We start from the raw sequence: 15,058 nt of genomic DNA on the forward strand, positions 1-15,058 counted from the left end.
TTGCGAATTATGTCAAGGGGATCACCCTACTGGTTTTTGTCCTCCACCCCAAGAAGAAGTGAGTTATATGAACAATCAAAATCAGGGCTATCAAAGACAACAACCTAATAATCAAGGCTACCAACCAAGAAACAATCAAGGCTATCAACCGTCAAGGTTCAACAATCAGAATTTTCAGCAGCAAAGTCCTTACCAACATCCAAACTCTCAAGGACAGCAGTCGCAAGGAGGAAATTCCAAGCTAGAAGACACTCTTCAACAATTCATGCAAGCTTCCATGGCAAATCAGAAGAGTAACGAAGCAGCAATTAAAAATCTGGAAAATCAAGTAGGCCAACTCGCGAAGCAACTGTCGGAACAAAACGCAGGGCCTTCTTTCTCTGCTAACACTCAACCGAATCCAAAGGAGCATTGCAAAGCAATTGTCACAAGGAGTGGTAAAGAGTTGGTAAGTGAAAAAGGTGAAGAGATTGTAGAAGAGAACATCACTGATGGGATCCTGGAAGAAAAAGACATAGTTGGTGAAAGGGAAAATGCTACTGGAAATGCTCAGTTCGCGCCGCGAAAACAGCAGGTTTTGCCAACTGAGCAGCAGATTGATCTGGAAGGGAAAAAAGATGCTGAATCAAAGAAGAAGAAGAAATCTGAGAAAGGGGTGAGTGTCATTCCAACTCAACATCTACCCTATCCACATGCTCCATCAAGGAAGGACAATGCTAGGCATTATGCACGGTTCATAGACATCTTCAAGCAACTCCAAATCAACATTCCATTTGCTGATGCATTAGAAAAAATGCCACGGTATGCTAAATTCATGAAGGACATTCTTACCAAGAAAAGGCGACACGTGGAAGATGAGACCATATTGCTTGATGCACGGTGTAGCGCCATCATCCAAAAGACTCTCCCAAGGAAGGAGTCCGATCCGGGCCGAGTTGTTCTACCAGTAACCATTGGAAGCACATACGTTGGAAATGGGTTGATTGACTTGGGCTCTAGTATAAATTTAATCCCCCTCTCCATTGTCAAAAGATTGGGGAATGTTGAGATTAAATCGACGAGAATGACTCTACAACTAGCCGACAAGTCTACCACCTCACCATACGGAATCGCCCAAGACATGCTTGTGAAAGTGGACAAATTTTTGTTTCCGGTGGATTTTGTAATAGTAGAGATGGATGAGGACCGTGATGTACCCCTAATTCTTGGAAGACCTTTTATGAAGACAGCTCGGATGATGATCGACATAGATGATGGGCTAATGAAGGTGAGAGTGCAAGATGAAGAGGTGACTTTTAATCTTTTCGAAGCAATGAAGCATCCAACCGACAAGCATGATTCTTTCCGAATCGATGCAATTGAAGAGGAAGTAGTGGAGGTCGCGAACCAAATTCATATTTCTAATCCTCTAGAAAGATCCCTTATCGGAGCATACAACGTGTTAACCGACAATGAGGAACGAGAGATCGAAGCAATGTTGCACGAGCTAGAATCTTGTGGTGAGCTGGCCTATCAGGAAGAATTAACGGAAGACTTGGATGCAAAGAAGAAAACGGAAGAGCAAAAGTTAGAGTTGAAAATGCTTCCGTCACACTTGAAATATGTGTTTCTTGGAGATGAGTGTACTAAACCAGTGATTATAAGCAACACATTGTCCACGCAAGAGGAAGACAAGTTGATTCAAGTATTGAAAAAGAACAAAGGTGCAATAGGGTGGGTGTTATCCGACTTGAAGGGTATTAGTCCGGCCTATTGCATGCATAAAATCATGATGGAGGAAAATTTCAAACCAGTTGCGCAACCTCAGGGGCGTCTGAATCCATCAATGAAAGAGGTGGTCCGAAAAGAAGTTGTCAAACTATTGGAAGCCGGAATGATTTATCCTATATCTGATAGTGCATGGGTGAGTCCGGTACAAGTGGTCCCCAAGAAAGGCGGAATGACGGTGATAAAAAATGATAAAAATGAGTTGATTCCGACAAGAACAGTGACCGGGTGGAGGATGTGTATCGACTATAGAAGGTTGAACCAAGCCACAAGGAAAGATCATTTCCCACTACCCTTCATGGACCAAATGTTGGAGAGGCTCGCCGGCAAAAACTTCTACTGTTTCTTGGACGGATATTCAGGGTATAACCAAATTTCAGTAAATCCGGCAGATCATGAGAAGACAGCATTTACGTGTCCTTTTGGCATCTTTGCTTACCGAAGAATGCCTTTTGGGTTATGTAACGCACCGGCCACATTTCAACGGTGTATGCAAGCTATATTTTCGGACTTGATAGAAGAATGCATTGAGGTGTTCATGGATGATTTTTCTGTTTATGGATCATCTTTTGAATTGTGTTTAAAACACCTTGATGTAGTTTTGGGGAGATGCGTGGAGACCAACCTAGTGCTCAACTGGGAAAAATGCAATTTCATGGTCACTGAGGGTATAGTACTTGGTCACAAGATTTCTTCTGAAGGGCTAGAGGTGGACAAGGCTAAGGTGGAGGTTATTGAGAAACTGCCACCTCCAACTAACATTAAAGGGATAAGAATCTTTCTAGGACATGCCGGTTTCTACCGGAGATTCATACAAGATTTTTCAAAGATCGCAAAGCCATTGAGCAATTTGCTCAACAAAGGTACGCCTTTTCTTTTTGATAAGTCATGTCTTAAAGCTTTCTTAGATTTGAAAGAAAAGTTGGTCACCGCACCAATAATCGTAACACCAAACTGGAACCTTGATTTTGAACTCATGTGTGATGCTAGCGATTATGCAGTTGGTGCGGTGTTAGGACAAAGAAGCGATAAAGTTTTCCATGCCATACACTATGCTAGTAAGGTGCTTAATGAAGCACAAGTTAATTACGCAACAACTGAAAAGGAATTACTAGCCATAGTATATGCATTGGAAAAATTTAGAGCTTATTTGATTGGTTCAAAAGTTGTAATCTACACTGACCACTCAACGATAAAATATCTGCTTACCAAGCCGGATTCAAAACAAAGGCTTATTCGTTGGATCCTTTTATTACAAGAGTTTGATCTAGAAATTCGGGATAAAAAAGGTTCTGAAAACTTGGTGGCGGATCATTTGTCTCGGTTGGTCAATGTAGACATTACAAACAAAGAAGAGGAGGTGAGAGAAGAATTTCCAGATGAAAAACTTTATGCGATTCAAGTGAGGCCTTGGTTTGTTGATTTTGCTAACTACAAAGCAACTGGTTTAACACCGGAAGACCTCACTTGCAATCAAAGAAGGAAATTCTTGGCAGATGCAAAATATTATGTTTGGGATGATCCTTATCTGTTTAAAGTAGGAGCAGACAATATTTTGAGAAGGTGTGTAACAATTGAGGAGTCAAGAGTCATTCTTTGGCACTGTCACAACTCTCCGTATGGAGGTCACTATAGTGGTTTGAGAACAACCACTAAAGTACTCCAATCGGGTTTTTATTGGCCTTCTTTATTCAAAGATGCGCACGAACATGCGAAGAGTTGTGATACTTGCCAACGGAGTGGAGGAATAGGAAAACGGGATGAAATGCCTCTAACCAACATGCTAGAAGTGGAAGTTTTTGATTGTTGGGGTATTGACTTCGTTGGCCCATTCCCCTCTTCTTTCTCAAATGAGTACATACTAGTAGCTGTTGATTATGTTTCGAAGTGGGTGGAAGCAATTGCCTCACCTAAGGCCGATGCCAAAACTGTGATTAAATTTTTAAAGAAGAACATATTTTCACGTTTTGGTGTGCCTAGAGTGTTGGTAAGTGATGGAGGCTCACACTTTTGCAATACACCCTTAGAAAAAGTTCTGCAACATTATGGTGTAAAGCACAAGGTAACCACTCCCTACCACCCACAAGCGAACGGTCAAACTGAGGTTTCAAACCGGGAAGTCAAACGGATCCTTGAGAAAACAGTCTCGAATTCAAGAAAAGATTGGTCCTTAAAACTGGATGAAGCTTTGTGGGCGTATCGCACTGCCTACAAAGCACCTATTGGGCTGACTCCGTTTCAAATGGTGTATGGGAAGACTTGTCATCTTCCAGTGGAAATGGAGCATAGAGCATTATGGGCTCTTAAGTTCTTGAATTTCGACTCCACTCTAGCTGGAGAAAGAAGGAAAGGTCAACTCCATGAATTGGAGGAACTAAGGAACGATGCATACCATTCTAATAAGCTGTACAAGGAAAAGGTAAAGGCATACCATGATGGAAAGGTCCGCCATAAGGAGTTTCATGTTGGACAAATGGTATTGCTTTTTAACTCAAGGTTGAAGTTATTTCCTGGTAAGTTGAAGTCGAAGTGGTCATGACCATTTGTTGTCAAGGAAGTACGGAATTATGGAGCCATTGTGATAGAGGATCCAAAGTCACAAGAGAGCTGGACTGTCAATGGTCAAATACTGAAAGTCTATCGTAGCGGTGACATAAACCGTGATGTGTGTGTCATTTCCTTATCTGGACCAGGCTAATCGAGGTACCGTCGAGCTCTTAACGACGTTAAATAAAGCGCTTGTTGGGAGGCAACCCAACGTTGTAAGTTTGAATTTTATTTTTCTCAGTTGTGTGATTTTTTATCTCTGTTAAAGTTTTAGAATTGTAAAGTTCTGTTTTTTGCTGTTCGCGCCGCGACCCCCTGTTCCCGCCGCGAACTGAATGAAAATTTTTGAGTGGGTTCTATTTTGTGCAGTTCGCGCCGCGACCCCCTGTTCGCGCCGCGAACACTGCGTGACAGAGTCACTTAAATTCTGTTTAGGTCATTTCTTTTCTCATTTCAAACATTTCTCATTTCAAACCAACTTTGCCGCGCTTTCACCCCACTCTCAAAATCCCACCAAATCTTAAAATTCTTCAATTCCCATTGTTCAAATCATCAATTGTTAGCAAGATTTAGTGATTCAAAAGGTATGTACTCTTCAATTTCTCTTTTCCAATCCTTTTTGGGGTTTTTCATTTAGGGTTGGTTAGAAATCAAATTTTTCTGTAGATTACCTTTTGAAATCACTATGCATGTTTGATTTAGAGTAGGATTAGGGTAGAGTTGAGAATTTTGATTGATTGGGAGTGAATTGCTTCCCACTTGAGGAACCCTAGGAAGCTCTGGGAAATTTCCTGGATTCGCAGAGTTCGCGCCGCGAACTGGCCTTCGCGCCGCGAACTGTGAATTCCAGCACCATGTTTTTGTGTTGACTGTTTGCTAATCCTGTTCATATTTGTTCTGTGGTTGTTATGGTGTTGATTGCAGATGTCCAAAAGAACTAAAACCACGACACCTCCTCAAGCACGTTCATTCAGGAAGTTCATTAGTGATGAACACGAGGCACGATTCGAGAGCCTCATCAAGAGAACCATTTTGCCTGAGAGGTTTATCTGGCTAGCTCCAACCGGGGTGTATCATAGCGTGGTTGCGGCTTTTGAACAACGAAAGTGGATGAAGTTATGCGAACTAGAAGCAGCAATCAACTACGATATTGTTCGAGAATTTTATGCAAATGCTATGCATCGCGAGGAGGGTACGACTTTCATTTACCGATCCAGGGTAAGGGGCAAGATCGTTTCCTTTGGAAGGGATGACATTAATTCTTATCTGGGTAATCCCTTAACTCTCGGAGAGGGTGAGTGTTGTGAGTACAGTACCATGGAGGCAGCTAACAGGTGGAATCTGGAAGCGGTCAATGCTACCCTATGTCTCAGCGGAAAATCTTACGAACTAAATGATCAAGGACATCCGAAATTGTGGAAAAGAGAAAATTTTAATTTGGGAGCTAGGGCTTTTCTGGTGCTACTGTTGACTAATATCCGACCAAGAAGCCACACCACCACAATTCCTATGGACGTAGGGTGTCTATTGTACTGCATCATGGTCGGGAAGTCTGTGGATGTCGCAGCCCTCATTGCAGGCGAACTGAGAAAGATAGTTTTAAGCGGAACCAATTTCGGTGGCAAAGCTGGTATACTCGCTTATCCAGGACTTATCATGGGACTGTGCCGTAAGGCAAATGTTCCCATCCCTGAGGAAATACACTTCTCGATCACCAGTGTGATCAATGACTCATATCTGAACAGGTTTCTGCAAAACCCAAATGATAAGACTGATGCACCTGGGACTTCTTCATCCAGAGCCCGAGCCAGACCTCGACCTCAACCTCAACCTCAACCTCACACTACCCTAGGCTTTGATCAGATGGCGTTTGCCAACTACTGTTGCGAGAGCTTTGAGGCCTCCAGGAGGTCTCAATCATTTCTTTTCGATGCCATGCAGCAGCAGTTCCAGAACACGTTTCTGGCACCAGAGGCACGTACTTTTCCTTCGCAAGCGGACTATGCAGCTTATGCAAATTGGCCTGAGGGCAGGCCAAATTTTATGGGGGGTGTAGGAGGCAGTGCTTACCCAAATGAGGAGATGGAGGATGTTCTTGGAAATGTAGGTGGTGATGAAGAGGAGGAGGATTGAGAATGTGGAGATTTGAGAGTTGTTGTATTTCTGAGTTTCTTTGTACTATTTCTGTTTTTGTTTTTGGGAATTTGTGACGTACTTTTGGGTGGCTCTAGTTCACCATAACTTTATTTTGGCACTTTATTTTTGTTAGTATTTTGACAATTGCATGAATGCTAGTTGAGATTTAAGTGTGTTTTAATCAAATTTTGGTTTACCAACATTTTTGTTTAATTGTTCTTATTCTTAAGTCAAGCTTTAAGCAACCGAGAAATGATCGCAAAGAAAGAAGTATAGGACACTTCGAGTGGTGATGATAAGAATTAGTGTCGGCATTTCAAGGTACACTTTATCGCTTTCTAGACTTAACATGAGTAGTTTGATGGTGTATGCAAATTTCAAGTCATAATTTCATTGAAGTATATGTCAGTTTTGAATCAAAATAGGACTTAACCATTTGTGAGGAGACTTTCCATTGTACACTAAAAAGCGGGAAACCGAGCATTGTTTTAACTCATTCTTATCATGATAAATCATGCATCAATTCATTTTTGTGTGAAAATTTTGAAAATGATAGAGGCATTTTTTGTGAGAAAAACCACTTGACCAAAAAAGTTTGAATCAACTAACCGTGTGAGGAATAATCCTTAGTTAAACCCCTTTGAGCTTATTTTAGGATTCATTTGATTGATCATTAGATAAAAATAAAAATAAAAAATAAATTTTGCTCATGGTTGTGTGGATGTGGAAAGAAAAAAGAGCAAGAAAAAGATAGGGATCAAAGAAAGGGAAAGTGTGTAGAGTTGAATATTTGGGAATGCTCCCTTAGGATAGGCAATTTGGTTGAATTCTCTTAATCATATCCTTTCTTGTAACCTAAGCCACATTACAACCTTTGAAAGACCTCTTGATTCTCATTTTTCACATGATTTGGTACTTGTTGTGATAACCGCATGATTTGAGTTGTTGTTGATTTAATTGCTTGGATGAGTGAAAGTAACCCTTCATTGTTATTCATCAATATTTTGATGTGTGTGTAAGTTTGATTCAATTTTGACATATATGGCTTCGAATTCCTTGGAATGATTTTTGCACTCTACCATTTCCCTTATTCATGTTTTGTCTAGAGTTGAGATAGGTGAATTGAGAAAATGCCAAACACTTTTGAACCATTTGAATGTCCTTGATAAATTCTTGTTTAAATCTTTTGTGTCATTGCTTTGGTTGTAAGGGTGGAAACTTTTGTTTAGGGACAAACAAAATGCTAAGTTGGGGAGAGTTGTTAGGGACCAATTAGTACTACTTTTTATATCATTTTATTGGTCCCTTTTACCAAGTTTTGATGTAATTACACACTTTTATTCTCACTATTTTGTATAAATGCAATTAGGTTTAATTTATTTTGTTTTGAATAGTTATTTCACCTTTTTGTTAGTTTTGTAGAATTTTGGGATAAGAAAGGCCTTGGATTGCAACACCACATCTTGGAGGAAGCTTGCCAAACAAGGAAGCTGGAGAAGCAACAGTTCGCGCGGCGAACTGCCTTCGCGCCGCGAAGGCTGCGAATCCAGTAAGCTGACTGAGGGTCAAAAGTGCTGTTTTGCAGGAAAAGTTTATTGCCATTTTGATGTCTGCCTGGGAATTGCTTTTCTGCTTTAGATGACAATGACCAATTAGGGAAATGTCAACCTTTTTTGTTAGAAACAAATACATTATTCTAGGGCATTGAGACAAGAGATTATTATCATTCACACATTGATATTGAGAGCTTTTTGTAAGAGAGAAAAACAAAGTTTTTCTTCTTTAACTTTCTGCTTTGAACAATGATCACTACAACAAACAAGACCTTAGACAACGCTTTTTTTAGCCTTAGACAGCGCTTTAAAGCGCTGTCTAAACCTCCGCTGCTAAAGGTTTAGACAACGCTTTTTTAAATCTTAAAAGCGCTGTCTAAGCCCCCCCCTTAGACAGCGCTTTGGCCAAAAGCGCTTTATAAGACCCTCTTATTTTAAATTTTTTAGGTATACCTTAGACAGCACTTTTGAAAAGCGCTGTCTAAGCCCCACCCCTTAGACAGCGCTTTGGCCAAAAGCGCTTTCTAAGACCCTCCTATTTTAATTTTTTAGGTATACCTTAGACAGCGCTTTTCAAAAAGCGCTGTCTAAGCCCCCCCCTTAGACAGCGCTTTTGCCTAAAGCGCTTTCTAATCCCCCCCTTAGACAGCGCTTTTTACAAAAGCGCTGTCTAAGGTATACGAAATTTTTTGAAGCTTTTGTTTTAAACCACATTTTTTCCAGGTTTATAAACCAGAATTTCTACCTGTTTTCAACCAGATTTTGACAGACAATTATCACATTTTATATATGCCATTTTGGCCTTTTTTCTACCAATTTTTGGCTAACAAATATATATATATATACCAATTCAAACCAATTTTGCCTTAAATGTATCAAAATATATACAAATTTATGTACACATTTACAAGTCATTACATATACTACAAATGTACACATTAATTACACAAATTTATGAACAAACATTGAGCTCTAACATGAATTGACACCACTCCTCTTTGATTTCGTCCACTTGATCCTTTGTATAAAATGCACACTTGAATTCCTCAAAGTACTACATAATAATATAACATATTTTGAATTAATTCCAACTATTTAATTATATGAGATATGTGTAAATATAAAAATAACTCATAAGTTAGAAATACATACATCGGTGGGAATCTTTAATTGGCCCAAAGCAAGAGTATCTCGCATAAACCTCAACATGAAATACCCGCAATCTATTTGATTACGTTGTTGAGGACACTACATATGAAAAAAAAATATGGATTATAAATCCTAAGTTTTATCAAGTGTCATCACTAATATAATAAAAAATGTGGTAATTAAAAATATACCGCCACTTTAATCCATGTAATGGAGTTGGCGCCCCTCCTTGAGGTTTGGATAACTCGTTGGGCCCGAAAAGCTTGTAGGACGCTAATAAAATAAAAATGAAACAATTAGAACAATTCACATAAACTAAGAAAAATTTTGAACATTCTCACTTACGTGTCAATTAGGACCTTCATATCCGGGTATGTTGTCCAATCATTTCCTAACAAGTCAAGATAATACACAATTTCTCGGATAGAATTGATTGCGAGCAACAACCAATGTCCACTGTAATGATTAGGCAAATGTTAGATGGTAACTTGGAAAATAATTATAATAGATGAATTTAGAATGAAATGCTAACCCGGTATTAAACGGTATAAAAAACAACTTCTCCGCATCTTTATTGTCCATGAGGATCCGAAGAACGTACTCCGTCACGGTATCCGGTCTATTTAAGATTAAAACTAAGTTGACGGTCGCGGGTGCTAAGAATCCGAATGACACGTCCAAACCATTGGGGCGCATCAATTTGTCATACAAAAACCTAATATAAAAACATCATTAACACCTCTTTTGAAACATAAAGTAAACCGGATTAACATAAAGTAAACATCATTAACATAAGTTGTTTAATTAATAAAACAAAGTAGACCGGATTTACCTAATATATGTATTGACAACGTTGACGCCGATTTCTTCATGACTAAAAACTTGCATGAAGTCTTCATTACCAATCATTTGGTTGTAATCAAAGCCGAAAATCCCTACCTCCATATGTAGGGTCCGAACACCTCCGGTCGGTATATCGGTCATCTCTAGAAATGTCCTGAGGCACGACCTATACTTGGTGGTAGTTTTTTTCCTAGCTACGGTCTTCTTAGCACCAGAACTTTTTACCCGTGCGGAGGCGTTGCTAACCTCCTTTTTTTATTGTGCGGAGGCATTGCTAACCTCATTTTCTTGAAGCTACATGTCATATAAATAGTTAGATCAAATTAAGAATGTAACAACTTCCATGAATATATGTCATATAATTGTATATTACCTCTTTTCTTGAAACCGTGGACTCGGTATGCCGTGGAATCGCATTATCTTTTGATTTGGATTTTGTGGGAGTCTATTTAACATAACCAAGGAAAATATGTAAGTAAAATTTTAAGCATAAATTTTAAACTTTGAATATACACATTAAAGTTAACATAAGTTTTAAGCATACCTCATATCCTACGCATATGAGGTTTGTCGGCCATGCAACAAACGAACCTACTGCTTCGTGCACCGTTGTTGCATCCGAATCATCGCTAGGATATGGTAATGCTGCATTCGGCTCAACTGCAATATCAACTGATACCTTCAAACATCCAGCAGGGAGCTCTCTAGTGTGGAGTAATACTCCGCTAACGTTATGCACTTTTCCCTTGCCAACCATCCGATAGTATGGTGTCATACCCCGATTTTGACCCTGAATTTTTTTTTTTCTCATTTTTTCATTTTTATTTGGCACTTGGCTTGAAATTCATTTGCATACATTCATTCCCAACTCCATATTTTTGTTACACATTGATCATTGTCTATGCCTTTTTGATCATGGTGCTTTTGACTATAAAATGGATTTTAATCATTTGACTTTTGTAATTTTTTCAATTTTTGATTTTAATTTCAAATTAAGTTTAATTCCCAAATTTCAATTTAATCTTAATTATTTATTCTACTAATGATTCAAACTCTAATTGATTTTAATTTCCAAATGAATGTTAGAGTTGATATCAAAGTAATTTTAATGAATTATAGATTAATTTGATTTTTAAATTGGTTTTTGCTGATTTGTTATTATTATTTAAATTGATATTTAGACAAGTCTTGGATTATTCCTAAAAAAATCCATATCCATTTTATAATCAAATATCCAATAACCCAACTCTATTTTTTTTAATTCCATATCCAAAACCCATATCCATTTTCATTATCCATTTGGAACCAATTTAAACCATTTCATATCCGAAATCCATTCAATCATAACAATTAACCAATTAACCCAAAGTTCATTAACCCAAAACAATTATCCAACAAAAACAAAAGAATTCAATGACACCAACATCATGTCTGAACCAAAACTATCATCCGCCTAATTCTTTGGAAAGGGATAAAAAGGTGCGGTTTGTTGATGTAGACCAAAGCCATCCTTCCTCGGTGAAGACGAATCTTTCTTTTCCTACACCTGCCTTCAATGATGGGTGTGAAGAGTACTTCTATTCTGCCAAAGAACACACAGGTGATAACACAGTGAATCAGCAAGAAAATATTGATTACATGGGATAATTTGACAATGGAGGATCAACAAGCAGAAGAAGCAAATTAAAATTTTTTTGAATGGTTTTGAAGGCTGTGTATGATACACTGAACATGTTAAATTTTGATGTCAAAAAAAATGTCTTGTTGCAGAGGGATGGTGCCCAATATTTGCGAGAACACAGATTCAAGAGGCACTCCAACGGGCAACTTTTGACAGTAATTCTCAAGTGGGTGTAATCTTTCATTCAATGGATGCACTGGAATCGCCACCTACATATTTTAGGACCAACAGTTTCACCAATCCTTATCAAGAAATTGTAGATGCATATGGTGTTGCAAGATATCAAGAAGCAAACCCCGCTGTTTACACAAATATTATTTTCCCATTTCTTTTTGCGGTGATGTTTGGGGACTGGGGCCATGGAATATGCCTGCTGCTTGGAGCATTGGTTCTTATAGCACATGAAAGCAAACTCAGCAATCAGCGAATGGGAAGCTTTATGGAGATGCTATATGGGATGCACATACTACTGGCTTAGTAAAATACAGAGAACCATACCCATTTGGTGTGGATCCCCGCTGGCGTGGAAGTCGTTCAGAATTGCCCTTTTTGAACTCTCTCAAGATGAAGATGTCCATTCTATTTGGTGTTGCATATGAACTTAGGAATTATGTTAAGTTATTTCAATGCTCGTTTCTTTGGCAGTTCGCTGGATATAAGGTATCGGTTTGTGCCGCAGATGATTTTCCTCAACAGTCTATTTGGGTATCTTTCCCTTCTCATTGTTGTCAAGTGGTGTTCTGGCTCTCAGGCAGACCTTTATCATATAATGATTTACATGTTTTTAAGCCCTCTTGACAATCTTGGTGAGAATGAATTGTTCAGGAGTCAAAGGCCACTGCAAGTTTTGTTATTGGTTTTGGCTCTAATTGCAGTTCCATGGATGCTCTTTCCAAAGCCTTTTATATTAAAGAAACTTCATAATGAGAGACTTCAAGGACGCAATTACGGTGTTCTTAATACCTCTGAGGTGGATCTTGAGGCAGAGCCGGATTCTGCCAGGCAACATCGTGAGGAATTTAATTTCAGTAAGGTTATTGTTCACCAATTGATTCATTCCATTGAGTTTGTTCTGGGTTCTGTTTCAAATACGGCATCAAATCTCCGACTTTGGGCATTAAGCTTGGCTCACTCAGAACTTTCAACTGTTTTTTTATGAGAAAGTCCTACTACTAGCTTGGGGGTATGACAATCTTATCATTCGGTTAGTGGGGCTAGTTGTTTTTGCCTTTGCAACTGCTTTTATACTACTTATGATGGAGACTCTGAGTGCTTTTCTTCATGCCCTGCGTCTTCATTGGGTTGAATTTCAAAATAAATTCTACCAAAGTGATGAGCTGCTCTGCACCAAAACCACCATGTCACCTGGCCAAAATCTCAAACCTGCAAAAGTTTCATGACGGATCAACAAATCAACCATAGCCTGCAAGAAAAAACCAAACACCAGTTTCACAACAAGAAGATGGGAAGGGGTAAGATTGAGATCAAGAGGATTGAAAACTCAAGCAACAGACGAGTTACCTATTCAAAGAGAAAAAACAGAAAGAGCTTGTTGAACCTGTTGATGTCAAACTTGGTCAAGAGCATGAACTTGTTGTCACTACTTATGCCGGACTATACCGTTATAGAGTTGGTGATGTGCTGAAGGTAGATGGATTCAAGAACAAAGCACCACATTTCAACTTTGTATGCAGAAAGCATTGTATTGAGCATTGATGCAGATGAAACCGACGAGGTTGAGCTTCAGAATGCAATGGCAAATGTTGTGACATATTCGGTACCCTTCGGCGCAACGGTGTCAGAATACACAAATTACAGCAGCAGCAACAGCAAATGATGGTGCATAACCCGAATGGAGATCAAAATCCAGTGCAAGCTGCTGCCATGAGAATTGCATCCTGCTTTATTCTCTTCAGAAGCTAAGCAACGAAAACAATTCCAACAAGGCTGTGAGAAAACCGAAACCAAGTATCATCTTCACTGCAGTAAAAAACACCAATTAATTAGTAAAAATAGCTAATTTTCAAAAGTTCCCAAATTGGAATTGGGACAAAAAGCGATTGAAAAAGCAAGAGCTCAGATTACCTTTCCGAATCTATCATCAAACAGGCTAAACTCCAATTCTGAGCATTCAAAAGCCATCCTGGAACTTTCTCCATTGGACCTTTGAGCATCTTTCGAAACCCTAATGTGCAAGAATAAATAGAAAAGTAGAGATCAGTAGAAGGGGGACGAAAATTTTTTGAGAGCTAACGGCAGAAGCTTAGCAAAAAACCCTAAATTTCAAAACGAAATTTTTGAGAGGGAGGCGGACCAAACATCACAGAAAAACCCAAATCACCAAATCAAAGACAAACCTGAAAGCTCCACCATTGCTGTAGTCACCGCCGAAGGTGAGTTTTTTTGTTTCAGCCATTTGATTTCTTACACGATTGAGAAAGACATGGGCGATTGGAAACGAGGTTGAGAGACCTTGCTGGGACGCGATGAGAGGTGAGGTATTGAGAGAGTTTGAAGCGGAGAGAGAGTGAAACGCAGGTGGAGAGGAGCGATTGAGAGGGAGAAGATTGGGAACGGCGAATGAGAGATTGAGAGAGGAAGAGTTATGTCTTCGTGAGGAAGAGTTATCCTTTTGATTTGTCGCGTCACCGATTCATTCTTTTTTTTATTTACTTTAAGAGTATTTTAAGAATCCTGTTAAGAAGATTTAAGTGACTCTTTAGTGTTCCAAGTGGTCATTAACTTTGGGTATATAGTAATGATTTTTCTTTTTACTATTCCCAATCAATCAGCATCTAAAACCCAACAGCCATGCGGCTGGGTTTAACTACCAGTAGACCAATAGTCTTCTTTTTTATTTTAATTTTTATTTTAATCCTTTTTTAATTTACCTTAATTTATATATTTAAGTTTAGTGTTAAGATAACGGTTAGTTATTAAATAGCCTAGTGGAGAGAGGGTAGTGCTGTAGTCTCAAGAGGGGTTGGTTCAATACTCGTAGATAGCATTTTTAGTATTTCATTTCTTTTTTAGCATTTCATTTTTTAGTATTTTATTATCTTTTAGCATTTTGTTTCTTTAAATAGTTTTTTTATGTCTATGTTTTTTTATTAAATCCATCATGCATGCAAAACCATTAAGAAAAATCATACTTTTCTCGATTTAATATCGAGCCCTTTTTCACACCCTTGTAAGTCGATTGCTTTTTAAGCATCGCCATCAACCTCACATAGCTTACTCTTGGGCTTTCTTACAATGAGCCGGTTCTCTTGCACCTACACTCATGCATTATTTGTTTGGGCCCGATTTTATTTATTTCATGATTGTGTAATCCCCATTTGACAAATGTATCCCACTCCCCCAATGTGTAATATTTTTGTAC

General features: G+C 38.8%; 1 pseudogene; it reads left to right on the plus strand.

The window, feature by feature from the left end:
* Window positions 1-11,711: 11,711 nt before the first annotated feature.
* Window positions 11,712-13,076, plus strand: LOC127122400 (V-type proton ATPase subunit a1-like; annotated as a pseudogene).
* Window positions 13,077-15,058: the final 1,982 nt, after the last annotated feature.

This window comes from Lathyrus oleraceus, chromosome 2, assembly GCF_024323335.1.
Source record: "Lathyrus oleraceus cultivar Zhongwan6 chromosome 2, CAAS_Psat_ZW6_1.0, whole genome shotgun sequence".
Taxonomy (NCBI): domain Eukaryota; kingdom Viridiplantae; phylum Streptophyta; class Magnoliopsida; order Fabales; family Fabaceae; genus Lathyrus; species Lathyrus oleraceus.